This window comes from Pectinophora gossypiella, chromosome 14, assembly GCF_024362695.1.
Source record: "Pectinophora gossypiella chromosome 14, ilPecGoss1.1, whole genome shotgun sequence".
NCBI classification, from domain to species: Eukaryota; Metazoa; Arthropoda; class Insecta; order Lepidoptera; family Gelechiidae; genus Pectinophora; species Pectinophora gossypiella.
In genome coordinates this window covers 11,227,474-11,249,215 of record NC_065417.1, presented here as the reverse complement: position 1 = coordinate 11,249,215, position 21,742 = coordinate 11,227,474, and the positions used below count along the sequence as shown (strand labels likewise).

Genomic DNA, 21,742 nt, shown 5'->3' with positions numbered 1-21,742 from the left:
GACTTATGGTGTTTTAAAAGGAGTTTTGAATTATTTACACATTATTACTACTAGTTTACTTTACTTTACCGGTTTACGTAAGTGAAAACTACAATTTTAAATCACGGGTAGTTCAGTTCACCTCACTGCACAATTTAAAAAATGTATCAGCCGCTCAACTCAACCACTCACTAACACTAGCTTCTTGAAAACAAAAAATGAGAAAAAATGTTTCGTAGCCGTTTCCGCGTAGCACAATCGTAGCAAACGCTACGGGCGACTGTCGTAGCCGCCAACTTCGTAGACACTGCCTACGAGCCGCCAGGGATACCAGCACTAAATCAAGTTACCCAACGCTAAAAATATTTATGATATTGACTCGACTTTTATATTTGTAGGCAGTAAAGTTGCGCCGCAGAATCTTATCTTTACGACTTATTCGCTTTCGTTTGTTTCTTCCAGTTTTCGAGCAACCTGCTTTTATCGGAAAAACAGTATGTTTGTGCTTAAAATGTCGTTATTTGGAAATAACATGGGTCACATGTGTATCTTATTTTATGACACAGCTTAGTTTTATTCTCCAATACATTTTCATTTATTTCCTATTTCATTATTATTCTAACGAAAAGAACATTTTTTATTGCATAGAAACCAGAACCATAAACTCGTGAGACCGAGTGTTCTTTTAAAATCCAAACCCTATTATTTAATTATTGTGTCTGGAAATCTCTGCGTTGCGCGGTTTATCACTTTCGACAACAGCAAAGCGTCACAATCTCCCCCAATTTTTCCAACAACAATACCAAACGCTGGCAACCCCACGGCCCAAATGCAGCGAGCAACAGCTATCTGTTGCGCCGTTCGTTCAAATTAATAGCGAGAGCCGCTGCGAAATATTTATGGCGCGGGTTGGATGTAATCTGCGGGTTGAGGGTTGGAATGCCAACTTATACTCGTATACCTACTAATAACTCTTAGTTTAGTATAGTACGGATTGCCTATAATTGGGTCGTGTACTAGGTTTAAGATAAATTATGAAATTCTGAATACTAAATAAAAACAACAAAAACATTTCTTTTTTCTATTTAACTTATTTATGGGTTTTAATCAAGACAGACGTAAAAAGAAGTTCAACATTTTATCACGTTTTTCTATGACGTCACTGTGTAGTTTTTCATACAAATTCCATAGTAAATTCGATTTTTGACGTTTTGTAAAAAGTAACTGATTTGACTAGTTGTAAACTTTTTTTTTTGTTTTTTTTTTTTACCTACTTATATGTACTTGTATGTAGTTGTAAACTAGCCTATTGTAGGACAACTTCGTAGGTATATGTGTATTGAAAGAAAATAATGTATATATACAAAAAGACGCCACACGCCGTATCAACACTAGATTTAAAGCTGACACAAAGTGACATTTATTGATTAAGGATTATAATCCAACAAGAAAACGAAAGAATTTGTCTTGTTGCTGGTTAACTCGAGGTTTAGCTCTCTACCTACAGTTTAAAATTATTCAACTTGTCAATTATTTTCAGTTTGTTTTCTGATCACTTCGACACTGGCAGAATGATCGTACTCCATTGCCATAACCAAAAAAAAAAAGAAAAATCTTAGTAAAGTGCGTAAGTACTTAGTTCATTTTGCGATGGCACCCCATTTGTGATATAGTCGTGAGCTTATGTTAGGTTCTGGATAATAATGCACAAACTAGGATATCCGTTGCACGCAAGAACAAATTACAACAAATAATCCTTTATGAAGCCAAAGGAATGCTCTAATCCATTGTAGCCGTAATGAGCATCTATGTTAGAAGCATTATGTTGCAAAAAGTTAATGCTGCACCCTGGGATTACTAAGTACCTACCTGCTGATTGTGATATATGTATCCAACCCGACCACGAGCGCTACTGAAAGCTTTCCGGAGGTGGGAATTTCTGTTTCAGTGAATAGTCCACACTGAAATCAGTTTTATACCTTTATAGCACAGCAATAAATTCCAGTTATAACGGTATGATTTTGAAACCCGCCCCCCGCGGTACGATTTTCGTTGCGTCATTTTTGAATCACAAAAAAAGTTCACCGGTTTCATAGAGCTAAAATATAATTATTATTACAATCGTAATTTAAAATTCGTAAGAAAATAATAAGGGTTTCATGGAATTAATGGAGTAATTTAATAAACAAAATTAATTAAGTACTTACTTACTTACCTCTCCTTTTTTATTACTTTACGAAACAAGTTAATATAGGCGTTTGAAATAAACAATGAACACATTTTAAACATTGTTTAAAGAGATTATAAAGATCATTATTGTAAAGCACTTTGAAAGAATTTTTCACTTCGTTTACCGCTTTGAGTTACTGTTTCGAAACCATTTTTTACCTTTATTGACTGTCGAGGGCGAAAGCGAAGAAATTAAAAAAGTCCCTCAAAAACAAACAATGGCCGAATTAGAACTGGGCCTTAATTAAAATTATAACATAGAGCGAGGATTCAAGAAAATAAAACTTAATTACTACTTTGCTTTATAAAGATATTACTAAGTAAAACGAAAAAAATAAAATTAAAATCATTAGTTACTATTAGTATCTAATTACTTAAAAGTAACCTAAAGGTTAGGTACTGTTTACATAAAAAGTGACTTTCAAACCATGTATTTATTAGTAACAAAAAATACATGAACCGATCGTTCATATATTTCGAAAGGGGAACATGTGTGCTTGGTAACGGACTCCCGTCTATAATTTCTCAGAGCGCGATATTATTACACTTTTCAAAGTATAAAATGACAAAACGAAGCTGTCAGTACGTACTTCACAGATAATTATAGTTCTCCATAAAAATCAAATATTCCTTCACCGAACTTTACAACGAATTATATTTACTTAAATATATGTCGCAGTCGGATTGTATTACTATATAAAAAGCTGTTTATCATTATCAAAATTGATTTTCACTTTGAACATTGTTTTATTTAGTAATTATGGTCACCCTTAAGTAGTAGTACAATGCGGCTAAACTTGGACCGCTTTATTGGAGAACATATCGCAATGACAATACGGCTAATCGTTGAACCGCCGTATTACAAAACGGCCCTGTTTTTGAAAACAGCTAGCCGTAATGTAATACAGCGGATTATACAATCCGACTGCGACATATACATATATTTTACACACATTTTGTACAACTTTTAAAGAAGTTGTATAAGTCGATATACTTCTACGAAGCGAATGATCTTGGGCGTATGACTCAACATTTGCGCGCCATCTATCGAATGTCACGTGTGGTTTTTGGTCTTCTAGTTATTTCAAGGTTTCAAATGCGTTCTGCAGAGTCTGCATGACAACCGCACCATCTACGTAGATATCATTCGTATCGTTTATTGGTCCTGAATATAAATCGCGCCGCGCGCGGCGCGGTTGTCATGCAGACCTGGCAGCAGAGCTAACATGCGCAACGTGATAAAATTATCGATAGATTAAATAAATTTTGTCCCTAACATGCGTGGCACGTGATTTTGTTCGTATTTTGACAGAGTAACATGACTTATTCAAGTTCACATATTTTATTAGCAACAATCGACAAAATGACATAATTGTATCGTCAGAGCGGAGTCCTACTGATTCTAAATACACGTATTTTGACTGTTTCTCTGTTATATCACCCTTCGTATATTTCGGGAATCAGCTCGAGTAAATCACTTTTTTGTACACAACTTTTATTAATATAACTTTATGAGGCTTTTACGTGGCTGTCGTAAATAAAGAGTATAAAGGCGTTTCACATCGACCATCCAACAGAGTAGATTTAATACATAACATAACATCACGCCTGTGGCCCAAAGGGGTAAGCTGAGGTGTGTACTATATACACCCACTCCTTGCCAGCTTTGTTTGAGTCCCATGTAATAGGGGCGAGTCTATTGCCATTAACCGGACACAAATCCTGGAAACAACGTGATATGAATTATCTAAGATTTAGTCATTAATTCTTACTCATAAAGTCACATTCAGTGGTTTAAAGCTCGAGCCGAGATTTCTAAAAGTATAGAAAGGTCACGAAAGCACTCGCGGTTGGTCGAATGTTTTCGAGGGGCATCTAATCATTACCTAGCGGTATTCCGTTTTTGCAGGCTTCTGTTACCTAACCTGAAGGGTCACACAAAAACAAGACAATACCATCACTTAAAAATTTTCACAAAAAAAAAAACAATTATAAAAAGCATAGGAGGATGTTCATCAGAATGATCATAAGGTGGCGGTGGATGTCCTGAGATAAAAGGACCTCACTCGGCACAAGTCGCGGCGTGAACCACGACGCTGGTATTATATGGACCCTGCTGGGTGAGGCACGAAAGACTTGACCGACTTCCGACTTCCGGTCTTTTACAGAAACCACTGCCTGTCTGATCTTCCAAACCACGATAGGAAAGCCAGCGCATTAGAGGTTACATCACATGCATTCGAAACTCATGTCTCGTAATTGGACGTGGGTATCCTCACAAGGTTTTCCTTGACTACTAAGCACATGATAACCACTATAAACCAAACATTGTAAACAAATAGTATCATTGGTTAAATCCGTCATGGATTCGAACCTGCAACCTTACAGTGAGAGTAAAGAGTTGTTCCAACTGAGTTGCCACGGTTCTTTGGGAGGCATCTAATATCTGACCTATTTATCAGATGTTTTGACAGTAATCATCACTAATTTAAGAGCCACGCTCTTGTCAGTGTAGCATTTTTCATTCTTGTCTATCAAAAGCTAAATCATTCACTTTCCTATAAGACACGACGTTCTCTTTAATCTGTTCCATGTAAGCTCTTCTTGGTCTTCCCCTTCCTCTCATTCCTTGTAGCTTCCCTTCTAGGATGTTTTTAATAAATTCGTCGTCTCTTATTAAGTGTCCAATCATCTTGCCTCTTCTGTCCTCAATAACTCTCAATATCTCCTCTTTTCTCTTACTCTTACTAATATTAGTAACTCTTTCAGACACCCTAGACATTACCCTAGACACACCTTTGACAGTAATATCTGACATATTTGTCAGATGTGTTGACAGAACCCATTCGTCTGTTAGGAGTCTATAGGTTCTATCGTCGAAGGTGTAACTTTGCAGGTGTACCTGCTCTGAACGAATCTGAACGGAATGTTTTCATTCTGTGCCGACAAGTTTTATGGCAGAAAGTAACCGCTTTTATTTTGGGATTTGAAACATTTTATGTCGGAATTTTTGACAAGAATGCGATACAATATTGTACTGTGGTACTAATTGGTATTGTGATAATAGGGAAGGAAAATTATCTTCACTATTAATTAACTAGTTTTACGGTTATTCTTTGTTTTATTTACGAATCATAGTGCCTGGAATTTTTAGTTAGAAACAGTAAAAATAAAATAATATACGTATAATGTTGTAAAATACCTATTGAATAAAAAACAATAGAATGCCTGATTGAAATTGCTACGAGGGGAGGTCAAAAAGTTCGCGGAATGAAGGGGTTGGAGGGGGTTGGTTTGCTCGTACAGGTAGCCGCTAGTTGCACACCTCATTAACAGTATATGTACCAAGTTTGAAGCAAATTGGGTCATTAACGTTTGAACTATCGACCAGCAAACAAGTGAATCGGAAAGAACTCAGCGAATATGGAGAAAATTGAACACCGCGCCGTCATTAAGTTCCTCACCAAGCAAGGAAAATCCGCTCAGACGATTTTTCAAGAGCTGTTAGCAGTTTACGCGGACTCTGCCCCTGGTAAAACCATGGTTTACAAGTGGCATAGTCTTTTCAAGCAAGGAAGAGAGTCGATTGAAGATGACCCCCGCTCCGGACGGCCCATTGAGGCCACCACACCGGAAATCATCGAAAAAGTAGAGAAACTTGTATTAGAAGATACCCGCTTGAAGAAGAAGCAGCTTGCAGCAATGGTCGGTGTATCCGAAACAAGTATTTTAAATATCCTACATCAACATCTTGGGATGACTAAGGTCAGCGCAAGATGGGTTCCAAGAATGCTCACGCCACTTCAAAAAAGCGAGCGTGTCGAGTGTTCTCGCCAGTTTTTAGAGCTCTGTGGAGAGAATAAGGAAGAAGTTATGGCCCGGATTGTTACTGGAGATGAAACCTGGGTTCACCACTATGAACCTGAGTCGAAGCAAGAGTCGATGCAGTGGCATAAAAAAGGCACACCTCCTCCAAAGAAGTTTAAGGTGTCACAATCGGCCGGAAAGATCATGGCCACTATTTTTTGGGATACAGAAGGTATTTTGCTGATTGATTATAAAGATCGTGGTGTGACTATAACGGGACATTACTACGCTTCTTTACTGGATAGATTGAAAGAGGCTATCAAGGAAAAAAGAAGAGGAAAGCTGTCAAGAGGTGTGCTCCTTTTGCACGACAACGCACCCGTCCACACGTGCCATGTTGCGACGGCTGCCATTCACCGATGCGGGTTCGAAAAATTAAACCACCCGCCTTACAGTCCAGACTTGGCCCCCAGCGATTATTATTTGTTCCCAAAAATGAAAAAGGAACTGCGTGGACGAAAATTTGGCGATGATGAAGAAGTCAAGTCTGCAATTTCGGCCTATTTTGACAGCAAAGAGAAATCTTTTTTTTATGATGGAATAAACAAATTATTTGATAGATCCGGAAAATGTGTTAAGGTTAAGGGAGAATATATTGAAAAGGAAAAATAGTTTCGTGTTAATTTCGACCCCCTTCCCCCTCATTCCGCGAACTGTTTGACCTCCCCTCGTACCTTAGTAAATACGCCTTTTGTTTATGTAATATGTTTCTTTTATGTGCTTTAAAAAGTTTTATAATGTATTGTAAAATAAGCTATGGCTTATAATATAAAATTATGATTATCACATAAACAAACAGCTTCATATTTAGGTTAGGTTCAATTTTATTATGACATAATTAATCTTGTTTTCAACCTTATTCTATTCAAAACTTTCAAACCACGGACTTCCTTTCATTCGTCGGTTTGGACCATACTCTACCAAGGTATTCTAGTATATTTGAGGCGTATTTGTCTTATTAAAAAAATGCAGTACTAATTTACAGTTCCCAGGCAGATCCAAGGCAGAGCTCATTATTTTGGATGAAGCCCTCAAAGGCCGCAGAGGCCTCAGAACTATAAGTACGTTGTAAGGGATGAAATTGCAAAGAGTTGCCATCCGACGGACAGTATCGTCGCTTTGATCGCCGCCTCGCAGCCTCTTAACCCAGATACACTGACGCTCCGGATGGTTCAAACTTCCAGCTGGATCTAGATCTATCGCTGAATTGCAGGGTAGTTTTTAAAACTAGTATTTACTAGGTTTTTCTGTTTTTATAATGCTTAGAAAACTCACAATAAGAGATTGATAAGAGCTACGGGTTCAAGTCCCGTTCAAGTCATTTTTTTTCAATTTCATTTTCTCTTTGTGAGTTTTTCTAAGCACTATTTAAAAGTCAAAAAAATATCCTTAATACTAGTTTATGTATCTTATTTTTTCTTTGTGTAATACTACTTCTCTGGGGATTTAAAAAGACTACATTTAACATTTTTGAAAGCAACATTGCTGTTTGCCATAAAATTTTGTATACACTTTGACATGTGAACAAATGTCAAATAGCAATGTAACTTTTTAAATCCCCAGGAGCTAGGTATATCATGAAGTGGGTATCTCCTTTGGTGACATTACGTAATGTGCGCTCATTGATGTATAAAATGATGTTACAATAGTGCGCGCTACACACGGTTAAGATAATATTTTGACGTACTTACGTAATATGCCCAAAATAAAAAATGCACAAAATAGCGGCGTCATTCTCATGCGAAGTGCTACGAACATGCTACGCTGCTACGACTACTACGCCACGTATTGTGTAGTGCGCGCAACTCAGAATGCGTAACTTAATTAAACCTTTTAAAGTTATGAATAAATTATTTATAGTTACATCTATAAATATTTATAAAAATATTAACACCCATTTTTCATATTTATTTTTAGGGGCAATTATTGTCATCTTATTTGTCGTGGTACGATGGATGCATTGTGGATTACACTACAAAAACCACCTACTTACATAAAAAATGCGACATTCTCTGATTGGCTGAACAAATGGAGAGTACTAGGTACAATTACCAGATCATGCATTTATACAGGGTGGCCCAGAGGTTCTTGTTCAAAATGAAAAATTAGATTAGATAGAGGGATCATTGGCTACTAGAAACGTATATTCAGCGATTATTTACGGTTTAGGAGATATGACCCATTTTGTACCATTTTCAAGATTTTGTACTTTCAGAAATTACTACTTTGTCGCTATCTCTTTCTTAATAATTATTTTATTTTACTTCACATCTATTCCTAAGGATGTAGACCACTAGCTGTAAAAATAAAAACAGCCAAATCAAAGATAAAAAACGTTATTGAAAGTCGAAATGAGAATTTGTCCAAAATTGTTGCAGTTGTTAAAACTTTGCCGAAGAATAATAAACACGTGGTTGGCATGAACCCTGAAAGTAGGTATTTATAAAAACTGCTCCATATAAGTGAACCTTTGGGCCATCCTGTACAAGTAACATGCATTTTCTCACATTTCTTACTACAATACAACCTGCCACCTACCCCACCTGCGTGCTACCTACCTGCTAATACAATTACGTACAAACATGTTGTTCCAGTTACTCCAAACTCGAGAAAACATTCCGAGAGTTAGAAGTAAGTACCTAAATGATTAAATTTCTCTCAGAAGCAAACATCGAGTAATATGGTTACGTCAACAGCTAATAAGTTCACTTGAATCCCAAAGCCATACGAGTAGGCGGCGGAACCTTTGATCAGTCAACTTGGAATCCGATGAGGTAAACAGCTAAAGAATTTTATTTACTTTATGAAACATACTGTTTGAGCGCCATCTATCGGCTCGCTAATGAACCAACGGATAAAGCATGAAGTTAAGCGAAGATCGCGCCGCAGCACGTTCCGGGCCTCCGACGACTCTTGCGCCTCACTTCACATCGATCTCCGCAAAACAGCTGTCAATTTTGAAAATAATTCGTTCTGTATTTACCCTTCACATTCGACCTCTGTATCGACATACAATACGTTTCTGTAATACATTTTCTATAAATACCCCCTCCGGTTGATTGAGGGGAGGCCTGTGCCCAGCAGTGGGACGTATATAGGCAGTTTATGTAATACATTTTCTATTTATTTCGCTATAAACTTTGTATTTAAAAATTATAATAAGAGTGCTTCATTGAAGAGCTCTTGGCTGCATCCGACTATCCCCAACACATACATTCTCACGTATCAGCCTCTGCCCTTTTCAAAGTCACCCTCCAGCCCTTATCCCACTCAAAGGGTCGGCACAAGATGTATTCTTCTTCCATACATTTTTGTGCGGCGTGCGTGTATGAAGCGATTGATGAATGTGGAGGAAGCAAGAGAGGTGTGTCAGGATCGAAGAAAATGGAATTCTATAGTCTCTGCTTATCCCGGTGGGAAATGGGCGTGAGTTTATGTATGTATCTATGTATGTATGTACATCTTTGTCAGTCATCGTCTCAGTACTCACACCTTTCACACACATAATTATCCTTCTTCACACAATTTGCCAACACTTTTCTAGCGTTTCCCCTGCCCACATCTATGCATATCAAGTTATCAAAAGCCAGCAGAGTAAGTGTTGTTAATGGAAAGCCCAAAGACTTGTTCCGTATGGTGATCAGCCCATTGCTCTTATAATGATCCATCATATGTGAAAGAACACCGCTGTCGGTTTTTACGACATGAAGAAAAATCATATTAGAATGTGATTTTATAAAACAGCGCTTACGTGGTTTGAGCGCTTATATTTCAATCAAATATTCATACCTATTATGCCCGACAGAGAACCGAAATCAAAACTTTTTTTTTATAATCGCCAGCAATTTGTACTGCGGTTTGTTTCATTATTTCCACCAACATGTTGGAGCCATTCCTGTTTGTGGTCACGAACAAAACCTACGCGCTTTGATTGTTTTATTTCATGTAGGATCGGAAAGTGCTACATTAGAAAATGTTTGTTACAAAGGTAATTAAGTTAGTGGAACAAGTGAATCGGGAACGGAATTTTAAAGAATCCTCCAACAAAGTTCATCACGAGCACGAACGAATATTATTCTAAATTGAAATAAAAGGTTTTTCATAAATGTTTGATTGGGCTTAGACATATATTTGACTCAAAGGTAATGAATAAAGTTGGAGAAGTAAATGAGCATCGGAAATTGAAAGAATCCGCTAACAAAATCCTACTAGTATGCATCAATCAAGCTTTGGTTACGAACAAATATTATTAAAAAGAAATTATTTAAAAACCTTTTAATACAACCATATATATTTTACTTTCTAACAACTGAAATAGCCAACACAACAAAACAACTCTGTAACTCCTCTACCGTTTATTCTACGTCTGTTTATAATGAACAAAAGAAGATTTAAATGCTGGAATAAACTAAGCTAAAGTCTACTTAAGTTAGTATTTTACCGTCTCGTCTTGTAAGAGAGGTTGTAGTCTCAAGGTTTTAATTTAAAACCCTCTAGTGCGTCTTTAATACGGCTTTAGAAGTGAGCCCCAGGTGGTATTATCATAGAATACAGAATAATACTACGTATAGAGCTCGGTGGCGCAGCGGTAAACGCGCTCGGTCTGCGATTATTGAAGTTAAGCAACTTTCGCAAAGGCCGGTCATAGGATGGGTGACCACAAAAAAAAAGATTTCATCTCGAGCTCCTCCGTGCTTCGGAAGGCACGTTAAGCCGTTGGTCCCAGCTGCATTAGCAGTCGTTAATAACCATCAATCCGCACTGGGCCCGCGCGATGGTTTAAGGCCCAATCTCCCTGTCCATCCATAGGGAAGGCCCGTGCCCCAGCAGTGGGGACGTTAATGGGATGATGATGAATGTGTAGTGTCTGTGTAAAATGAGTTTTTTTGAATGTGCTTAAGTGAACTGTAATAATCTGATAATACTCAGACTAGACGTGTTTCTCATAGAAAGTGAAGAGCACCCTTTTTAACCGACTTAAAAAGGAGGTTCTCAATTCGGTAGTTATTTTTTAAATTCAGTTAAAAGATCGGCGAATGTACCACTGACTACCCCAATGTCTTTTTTATGAACTTGACAGTTTCTGAAGAGTCTAAGTGCACTTTCAACAGAGCTTGTCTTTTAAGTAGAGTAATAGAATGAAAACATTAAAAATGTTTTATATCGGGACATTTCAATTTAAAACTTCACAATCCGACGCTGTGGGGTTCCTTTATAAAGCGGGCTATGGTCTGACTGACGCGACGACAGAGAAATATGGTAAACCGCGGTAGCTATTTAAAACTATTTTATTTCTATTACATGGTAAAGTTTGCGTAGTGCTTTGTATTTAGTGCAGAACTATTAACGTAATTAATAATGAAGTGGACATATTTCTCTGTGCTCGGAGTGAATTCACAAAGGTATCATTGTTTAAATAAATAAAATAAATATTTTACTTTTAGTATAAAATGAACAATAATACTAACTACCTACATATAGAAGGGACACTCTTCGCCCCGCACCAATACCAGCTTGAATCGACCTTCATTCCCCCCCCCCCCCATTTCAACTATTGAGGAGTAAAGGAGCGCGCGCAGGGTAAGAACGACATTTTTGTATGGAGTATCCAGGCTGTTGAGGAGCTCGGTGGCGCAGCGGTAAACGCGCTCGGTCTGCGATTGTTGAAGTAAAGCAACTTTCGCAAAGGCCGGTCATAGGATGGGTGACCACAAAAAAAAAGATTTCATCTCGAGCTCCTCCGTGCTTCGGAAGGCACGTTAAGCCGTTGGTCCCGGCTGCATTAGCAGTCGTTAATAACCATCAATCCGCACTGGGCCCGCGTGATGGTTTAAGGCCCGATCTCCCTATCCATCCATAGGGAAGGCCCGTGCCCCAGCAGTGGGGACGTTAATGGGCTGATGATGATGATGATCCAGGCTGTATCATTAGTACAGTAGTAGGTTTGGATTGTAATAGACAAACAATTATTATTTTTAAATAATGTAGGCTCGCGTTTGCCCACAATCTCACCTGGGGGGGTTAAAATTGCCACATCGAAGCAATTCATCTAAAAAAACAATATTGCTATTTGACATTTGTGTGCATTTATATGCGCAAATGTCAAATTGCAACATTGCTTTTTAACCCTGATGGTAAATGACGATGTGGTGACGGGTGGTAGGGTGAATCACGCTTACCCAGCCAATGCCTATTCACTCTAGCCTTGTAGACTCCTAGATTATAACGACTTGGACAAACAGACGACGGCGGGCAGTTAAATAAAAAAAAGTCTGGTTTTAGAAATGTCAAACTAAAATTAAGGATTCAGTCTGCGTGCATCAGACCATATCATCCTACTGCTGTGTAGACCTATCCTCGTCAATCAGGACTAGTGTCATGGTCATCAAGCCTGGGCTTGATGAAGTTGGATGATCTCACAACCCACACGAGAGAGCATCAATGGAAGAAGTATGGAGTATTCTATCATGCTACTCTACCTAACGATCTCCGTGGTCGGGTAGAGCGTTGCCATCACGATCCGGCGGTCCTGGGTTCGATTCCCGGTGCGGACATATTACAAAAATTACTTTGTGGTCCCAAGTTTGGTTAGGACATTACAGGCTGATCACCTAATTGTCCGAAAGTAAGATGATCCGTGCTTCGGAAGGCACGTTAAGCCGTTGGTCTCAGTTACTACTTACTGAAGTAAGTAAGTAGTCGTTACATGAGCCATGTCAGGGGCCTTTGGCTGCTCAATAGTAACCCTGACACCAGATCTGGAATAACAGATTTCCACTCCTCGCTATCTTTTACAGCCTCTGTAGCTTGCTCCCATGACATGCCGAGAGTTTTTTAATTCCCGGTCAACCGGGCTATTTAGATGCCCAATTAAATTTGAATACCCAATCAATCGCCCAGGGCACAGCTCGCCTTAACCGTCATTTTACACCGCCGTAGAGTAATTTCACAAAGTTCACCGCATTTACATTCAGAAAGGGGAACTCAATTTCGTAACTGACGAATAAAGGTTCGCAGACAGTTCAGAATTCACTAAATTAATTGTATACGTACATAACTGTTACTATAGAAGCGGAATGGTGAAAACTTCCTTGATTCCTCAAACATCTTTGAATTGATAAAGTTTAAAATTAGAAAGAAAGTGGCCCCGATTTCTGCAGACACATTCTAATTTTATTTATTTTCAGTTATACCTGTTATTTTCTTATCCACCGAAGAGATAAACTATTCATTTTAAAATGAATGAATAATCCGGGCGAATAAAATAGGCATCTCATGTGCTGTCAACTTAATTCCCTTCCCTTTATTTTTCAGCGGATAAGAAAATGTCACTTATAACTTAAAATTAGATGATAGACATCATCATGAATCAGCACCAGTGTTACTATAAGTTTAAAACATAATATAGTTATTTTCCCTATTTTCTTCATAATAGGTACTTATAACCACGGAGTCCGTTTCTTAATAAGCATGCTAATATCAAGACTGCCTGCAAATTATCCTGTAACGAATTCGTTTCTATTCATCCTTTGGCGAGTTTGTTTATGGAAAAGTATGTAAATCTATCATCATCTCCCTAGCATTCTTCCGTTTTGCACAAAATCCACTTACCTAACCTGAAGATATGATAAGACCTGTTTTTTACAGAAGCGACAGCCTGTCTGACCTTGAGCCCAATACAGGTTAGGTCACATACCTCTGAAAATGCATTTCTCGGGAATGCGGGTTTCCTCACAGTTGATTCAAGCCTGCAATATCCTTACCAAACAAAGGACAGTCTCACAAAGTGATTTCCACAATGTTCCCATCGGGAATCTAACCCGGACCTCCAGATCGTGAACCGAACGCTCTAACCACTAGCCCACCGAGGTTGTTATCATCTACAATTATATCCTATCAAGTTATTCAAACTGCCATTAAAGAAATTCTGAATCTTCTTACATGTAAGTACTTAAACTTACGCCCTAATACCTCCTGTAGCGACGATAAACATTTTAATAGGCAATGGCAGGGTTCAAAGACCTCTTCACAAGCGAGTGAATCTATAAACACCTTTAGCAAAAACCTTTTAGTGCCTGAATGTATAAAGTGTTATCGAGACCAGAATATCATGTCTAAATTAAAAATATTAAATCCGACAGAGGCATTGGCCTCGATTCCTGCAGACACCATCTAATTATATTTTAATTTATATCTATAATTTTCTTATCCGCCGAAAAGGAAAGCGACGGATGATTAACAACTGTTAATTTTAAAATGACCCAGATGAATCAAACAGGTATTCGCTGGTATGCAAACCGTTTGACGTGTGCTGTTAACTTAATTCTGTCGGGTTATTGGTCAATGTAAAATTTTTAGAGGGTTCCGTATTCTTTATGCCTGTCGATGACCCGTTCCTCTCTTTCCTCTCTTTGTTAATATGCAAAAATGTCAAAATAAGGCTCTAAGAAATTGCATAGATGGAGGGTAATTAACAATTGATTTGTGGTTCCAGTAACTGGACATTATAACAACTAGACGTTTCGGCTATTGGGTGTTTTGATATTCAACATTATAACAGCTGCGCATATTATCTATTGGGTGTTTTGATAACTGGACATAATGACAAATTGACATTTTAACAATTGTTGTTTTGACACATGGATGTTATGACAACTGGGCATTTTAACAATAGGATATTTTGACAAATGGACTTAATATCAGTTTGTCTTTTTAACAATTTGGTTTTTAGTCACCTGGATGTTAAGACCACTGGGCATTTTAACAAAAGGACATTATTTCCTTGGCATTTTGACCCCTTGGACATTCTGCCCTTTGGCCCAACATACCCCGGTGGGAAGAAAATGACAGATATAACTTAAAATTAGATGATGTCCACTTGAATTAGCACCATTGTGTCTTTTCTTACATTATGGACTAATGTTGTGGGCGATGGTCCTTTGTCACCATAAGGTTCATCATACATTGTTTTAAGTTTACGCGGTTATTATCATAATTAAAACACATAATAACCGGGAGTCTCATATCCCCATTTAAACGCGGTAAGAACCCGTTATTATGTGTTTTAATTAGGTTCATCATATCCATAATGTAAAAAATAATGGGTGGTAGATGTGTTATGCCCGGGTATAACAACAAGGGTCTACATTTATACCCAAAAACAACGATATAACATGCATATGTCTGTTATCATATGTCTGACAGCCTCCGTGGTCTAGTGGTTAGAGCGTTAGGCTCACGATCTGGAGGTCCGGGTTCGATTCCCGATGGGGGCATTGTCGAAATCACTTTGTGAGACTGTCCTTTGTTTGGTAAGGACTTTTCAGGCTTGAATCACCTGATTGTCTGAAAAAGTAAGATGATTCCGTGCTTCGGAGGGCACGTTAAGCCGTTGGTCCCGGCTATTAGCCGTAAAAACACCTCCACCAACCCGCAGTGGAGCAGCGTGGTGGAGTATGCTCCATACCCCCTCCGGTTGATTGAGGGGAGGCCTGTGCCCAGCAGTGGGACGTATATAGGCAGTTTATTTATGTCTGTTATCCATGGAATTCGAAGGCTAAACGATAGCAACTCTGTACACTTACAGTCATGAGCAATATAATGTACTTACCCACTTTAGGACTCTGTCGCACTAACATATTTGACATTTAGTGAGACTTACAGTTCAATTTGTCAATAAAGTTAATGTGACATGGTACCAAAGTGTATACATATTAATGCTCGTAACCGTACAGCGACATCTATATTATTGTTGGGAATGTAGCCTGAATTCCCTCATTGTGGCTCTGCTAACCCCCTTACGCATTACGGGCTTGAGTTTATGTATGTAAAAATATTAAGTACTTAACATGTCTGTATATATAATAGGCTAGTTTCCAACTAGTCAAATCAGTTACTTTTTACTAAACGTCAAAACACGAAATTACTATGGAATTTGTATGAAAAAGCACTCTGTGACGTCATAGAAAAACGTGACAAAATGTCGGACTTATTATTACGTTTTTCTTGATTAAAATTCATAAATAAGTTTAATAGAAAAAAGAAAATGTTTTTCGTTAGTTTTAGATGTGTCTTTATTTAGTAATCAGAATTTCATAATTTATCTTGAACCTAGTACACGACCCTATTCTCGATTTGTCTGTAGGGCCATATCTACTGGAACTACATCTTGTTGGTACCTACTTCATTTTGTTAGGTAAGTACATCAACAACACAAAAGTGTACTCGCATGTACAACTTAGTACTGACAACCAGACAGGATTCTCTCTCTCTCTCTCTCCGGTGAAGTAATCGCCATTCCTCTCTTTTTCCCGCCAAAACCTTCACCTCCCGATACGACACGACCTGCAACTTCTCTTTTATTTGTTTCATAAATGTTCTCCTAGGTCTACCCCTTCCTCTCTCCCCTTCAATTTTTCCTTCTATAATGTTTGTTATAAATGAATCGTGTCGTATCAGGTGGCCAATCATATTTCCTCTCCGGTTCTCTACAGTCTTCAATATGGTTCTCTTTTCTTCAACTATTTCCAGAACTTTTTCATTTGAAACCATTTCAGTCCAGCTTATACCCTCCATCCTTCGTCCTTAGACAGGATTCAACTAATCTAATACATGGCTCCAATATAGTGTGGTATTTACATTAAAAAGGTTTATGAAATCTTCTTGGTTGTATCCCACAATCCGCGCTGTAGGGCGCTTGACGTGTTACCATACTATTCATGTATCAATGGGACTACGGCCTCTGTGGTCCATCGGTTTGAGCGTTGGGCTCACAATCCGGAGGTCCTGGGTTCAAATCCCGGTGGGGACATGTGATCACTTTGTGATCCCTAGTTTGATTAGGACTTTACAGGCTGATCACCTGAATGTCCGTAAGTAAGATGATCCGTGCTTCGGATGCCACGTTAAGCCGTTGGTCCCGGTTACTCTTACTGATGTAAGTTAGTAGTCGTTAGATGAGTCATGTCAGGGACTTAGGCGGCTAAATACTAACCCTGAGACCAGGGTTGATGTTCTCACTATAGAAGAAGAAGATCAGTCGGACTATATCACGAAGACAATTTTTGTTAATGAGGCACTTTCCAGGCTATTTTCTCCAATAATAATAAAGATGGCGCTGTATACCTTTAAAGTGATACCTATTTTCTCATTACTCGGGTACATCATCATCATCATCAGCCCATTAACGTCCCCACTACTGGGGCACGGGCCTTCCTTATGGATGGATAGGGAGAACGGGCCTTAAACCATCACGCGGGCCCAGTGCGGATTGATGGTTATTAACGACTGCTAATGCAGCCGGGACCAACGGCTTAACGTGCTTTTCGAAGCACGGAGGAGCTCGAGATGAAAACTTTTTTTTTGTGGTCACCCTTCCTATGACCGACTTTTGCGAAAGTTGCTTAACTTCAACAATCGCAGTAAGTATATTCAAAAATACGTACAATATAATGGCAGGAGCATATACAAAAATAATTGTTGCTTGATGTTTGGATCACATCATGTATAGAATTATTTTGCTACCATTGCTTCTCTTTATTTTGATCAGAATAATATGGGTGGAAGATGTAATTGTGCCTGGGTGAAATAACCTTTTTACTAGATAGATAGATAGATCGTTTATTTGCATGAACACATTATCCAAATTCAAATTCAAAAATATCTTTATTCAGTAGGTAACATAGTTACACTTTGAATCGTCAATTTTTACATAACGAACGTCTCATCCGCCTAAAACTACTGCAGCTTCTCACAACCTGTATAGCCGGGGAAAAGAAGCTGCAAGAAAAACCTCGGCACAGGGCCCTGGACGTTCTTTAAAAAACGGGACATTATAACTCACTACTGTCAATTGTAATAGTGGAAGTGAATAAATCGGTATGATAAAACTATAAGTACAATGTTTACCTTCTGAAAGTAATCCCATATTATGTTTATCCAAATTTTTGAATAAGACATGGTGGTATGAGAGAACGCCGGCCACCCGTCGTCTCTAATGGACCAAACTGAGAGGCTTTCACATCGACACTTTTCATACTAAATAGGTCGGAGCCCCGCTGTAAACTACTTTATCACAGCTAAGTATATGAAGTCGAGTGTCTTATTGATTTCGTAGATTATCCTATATAAACTTAATTGAATGACAACCTAGTCTAAGCTAGCATACCGCTTGCAATTCCATCCGCGTGTAATTTTATATTTTATATTATTAATCGGATAGATATATAGAGCGGGTGAAGGATAATAGAATTGCAAAAGCGGTATATAAAGCGAAAGTTAATGGTAGGGCTGGCAGAGGAAGACCGAGAAGGACTTACGATGACCAAATTGGAGATGTCCTTAGAAAAGGTTTAATACGATCTACTCTGAACCGGCGTGCGTGTATGAAGCGATTGATGAATGTGGAGGAAGCAAAAGAAGTGTTTCAGGATCGAAGCAAATGGAATTCTATAGTCTCTGCTTACCCCGGTGGGAAATAGGCGTGAGTTTATGTATGTATGTATGTTATATTATTAATATGGAATACCTAATACTACGTACGGTCTATAAACGGACACTCTCCGCCCCACCCCAATTGAAGCTAGATTTACCTTACACACTCACTTTCACTCTATGACGACCTCACAATGACAATCGCCTTACTTAAGTAAGTACCTGCCTGAGCAAAAAATATTAATTATGCAAAAACAAACAATGTAAAAATAAATACGCCACTCTTGGGTTATTTACAAAGAAAATTGCAGCAAATCCTTTTTAGCGTCCCCGAAATTGTAAGAGGCCGTTATTTGAGAGGCCTCGTTTACACTAATGGAGTTATACTGTGCAATATATTCGCGGTAAGCGAGTAATAACCTCGTAAAATCATATCATCATCTCCCTAGCATTATCCCGTTTTTCACAGGGCCCGCTTACCTAACCTAAAGATTTGACAGGTCCGGTTTTTTACAGAAGCGACTGCTTGTCTGACGTTCCAACCCGCGAAGGGAAAACCAGCCCAATACAGGTTAGATCACATACTTACCTCTGAAAATGCATTTCTACGGAATGTGGATTTCCTCAAGATGTTTTCCTTCACCGCTGAACACGTGATAATTTACGATTCAAACATGAATTCGAAAACAAATTCGATAATCATTGGTGTAGGCCTGTGCTGGATTCGAAGCTGCGACCTCAAAGTGAGAGGCAAGCGTTCTACCAAGTGGGCTACCTCGTAAAATCTTATATATTTTTAGTATTTATTTCAATAAATAGGTTTATAGTATTTTATGCAACAGTTGTATAAGAAGGGTCAAAAAATGCGAGTGGCGTGAGTTGCGATGTGAGCCTTGGCGAACATCGCAATAAGAGACGCCACGAGCATTTTTTGACCTAGTTATACAACGTTGCATACAATACTTTTTCTACGACGACGTAATTTTAAATGAAACAAAAATTATACAAAGAAAAATTTTATTTATAAAAATGAAGATGTAAATTTTGAATGGTATTGTGTGATATGGTAATATTGGGTACATTGGTAGGTTTTACTGCAGTGTTGATATGTAGATCGGTATTTTGTCCAATTTATTTTCCAACGCGCGGGAAAATGGCGGCAAATGTATACTTTTTTTTATAGTATATCTATGGCACCAAACAAAGTAAAGGTGCCAGTTTCCAGGTCAAAAAAAAAAACAACAACAATGCTTTTTTGGCGACATTATAGTACAGTTACACTTTGTAAACAATGCTTTTATAGGCCATAGAGCGTACACTTTTTCAAAGAGTTTAATTATGTATGTACTTATATTAGACTTTTTGGTTATTTAAATGCCAGATTAAAGTAGAGGAGTAGAAAAAATTACATAATCTGCTTACCTTACTTAAGTAATCTGTATGCCTTTAAGCCATTGGTCCCGGTTATAACTTACTGATGTAAGTACGTAGTCGTCACATGAGTCATGTCAGGGGCCTATGGCGGCTCAGTAATAACTCTGACACCAGGGTTGATGGGGTTAGTAATCCTCCTCACAATCCTCACGATAGAAGAAGAGACTTAAGTAAGTACGTGCCTAATGGGGCGAAAGAGAAAGACTGAAAATCCGCGCGCGCTCCCTTTGTCCTTAACGGCGTCCCCTGTCCGAAAATTCCCAATATAGGTATTTAAATATCCAAACTAACATTGACCAGGTAGTCCTAGAAATAGCCTTTTATATAGTACCGGGCACACGCCATCTATCAACTATTGCTTGGAAAGTTGCAAAGTACAATAAGTATTATATAAAAGCAGATACAGAGCTCAATGGTTGCGAATCGATGGGCCATAACTTTATATTAATGAAACCAAGATGGCGCTGTTTTTGGGGACATCATCAAATACTAAGTAGTATTACTATACTTACTTACTTATATAAAAAAAAAACAAAACGGATCCTCTGCCAGTAACTCGCAACCTAAAGAAAATACGGCATTACACGGTTTAAATAAGCTAATACGCTAGAGCCATAGGCTGATGTGTGACTAGCTACTTGGCAATAAGTGCTTCATATTTTATCTAACTTACGTAACTTTGTTCATTAATTCATAATAATTGTTTTCCCGGAACTGCATTAGAGTATTTTTCGACTTTTCAACTCTGGGAATAGAAATACAATCTGGGAATAGTCTAAAAGAGGTACGAAGCAAATTGAATAAGAAACAAGTTAATTGACCTCAAAATAAATTGAATAAGCAAGTGGTGTAAAGTGATATAAAAGAGATACGAAGTAAGGAGGTTTAGTAAGGAACAAGTTAATTGACCTCAAAATAAATTGAATAAGCAAGTCGTGTAAACGCTGCCGGACGCTAGGGAGGCTGTCTGACGCAGACCCCTGGCCTTCGCCAAATGAAGGATTAGCAGAGGGTCTCTAATCCACTCATACACTCACGTCCCTACCTCACCTATACCATAGAATAACGAATAATACTATGCATAGAACGGCAACTCTCCGCTCCCCACCAGCGGCTGAGCTAGATTTACCTCACCCCCTCGGTCTTACTTTAGATGCGCGTTTACGATAACGTCAATGTACAGTGTCCGTGTAAAACGAGGCATATCATATGAAGTGTTGTAGTGCCGTTTCTTTCAGCCTCCGGATTAGTTACAGGGGACCCGTTTTATAGCTTTTTTGTGTAGTATTGAACACAGCGCCATCTCGCCTTGTTCGATGGAAGGTCCGTGAGCATCGACTTGCTATCGTTGGGCTCCGCAGTCGACGACTTTCCACCAGTAACCGGAAGATGGCGTGTGCCGATATTATGCGGAAGGCTATATCTTGGAGTCCCTTGTCAAGTAGCTGCTGAAGAATGTTGGTGTCAATATTTAATACAAAATTATATTTGGGAATTTTCGGTCTGTCTCCTGTCCTTGGACTTGTTAATAACTTGCATTTTGAGTGTGCGACGGCGGTGTCATCTAACGGACGATTGAGGTTGTACTGGCTTTGTCCGTGACGTAGGCGTAGAATTGGGCGATTTATATAGTCCTGCGCCTGCGAGCTGCCGCATTCCCCAGACAGCGCTCCGCCGAGCGGGTGTGTCCACACCTTCGATTTTTAGTGTGAATTTCGGGTGAGAATTTGTCTTTATAATGCGTTATAGCATTTTAATCGTAATTATCAGTGTCGATATATGTTGTCATTGTTTTTCTTTT

The 21,742-nt window shown here is 38.5% G+C and overlaps 2 protein-coding genes across 2 annotated transcripts in view; one reads left to right on the top strand and one right to left on the bottom strand.

Annotated features, from left to right (window-relative positions):
* The window catches only part of LOC126372768 (GTP-binding protein Rhes), a 75,905-nt gene extending 75,730 nt beyond the window's left edge, over positions 1–175 (bottom strand). Inside the window, exon 1 of the mRNA XM_050018646.1 lies at positions 70–175. The gene's annotated coding sequence lies outside the window, so the exon portion shown is untranslated. The remainder of the gene's footprint in view (positions 1–69) is intronic.
* The window catches only part of LOC126372820 (brain protein I3-like), a 503,203-nt gene that overhangs the window by 189,857 nt on the left and 291,604 nt on the right, over positions 1–21,742 (top strand). The window lies entirely within an intron of this gene.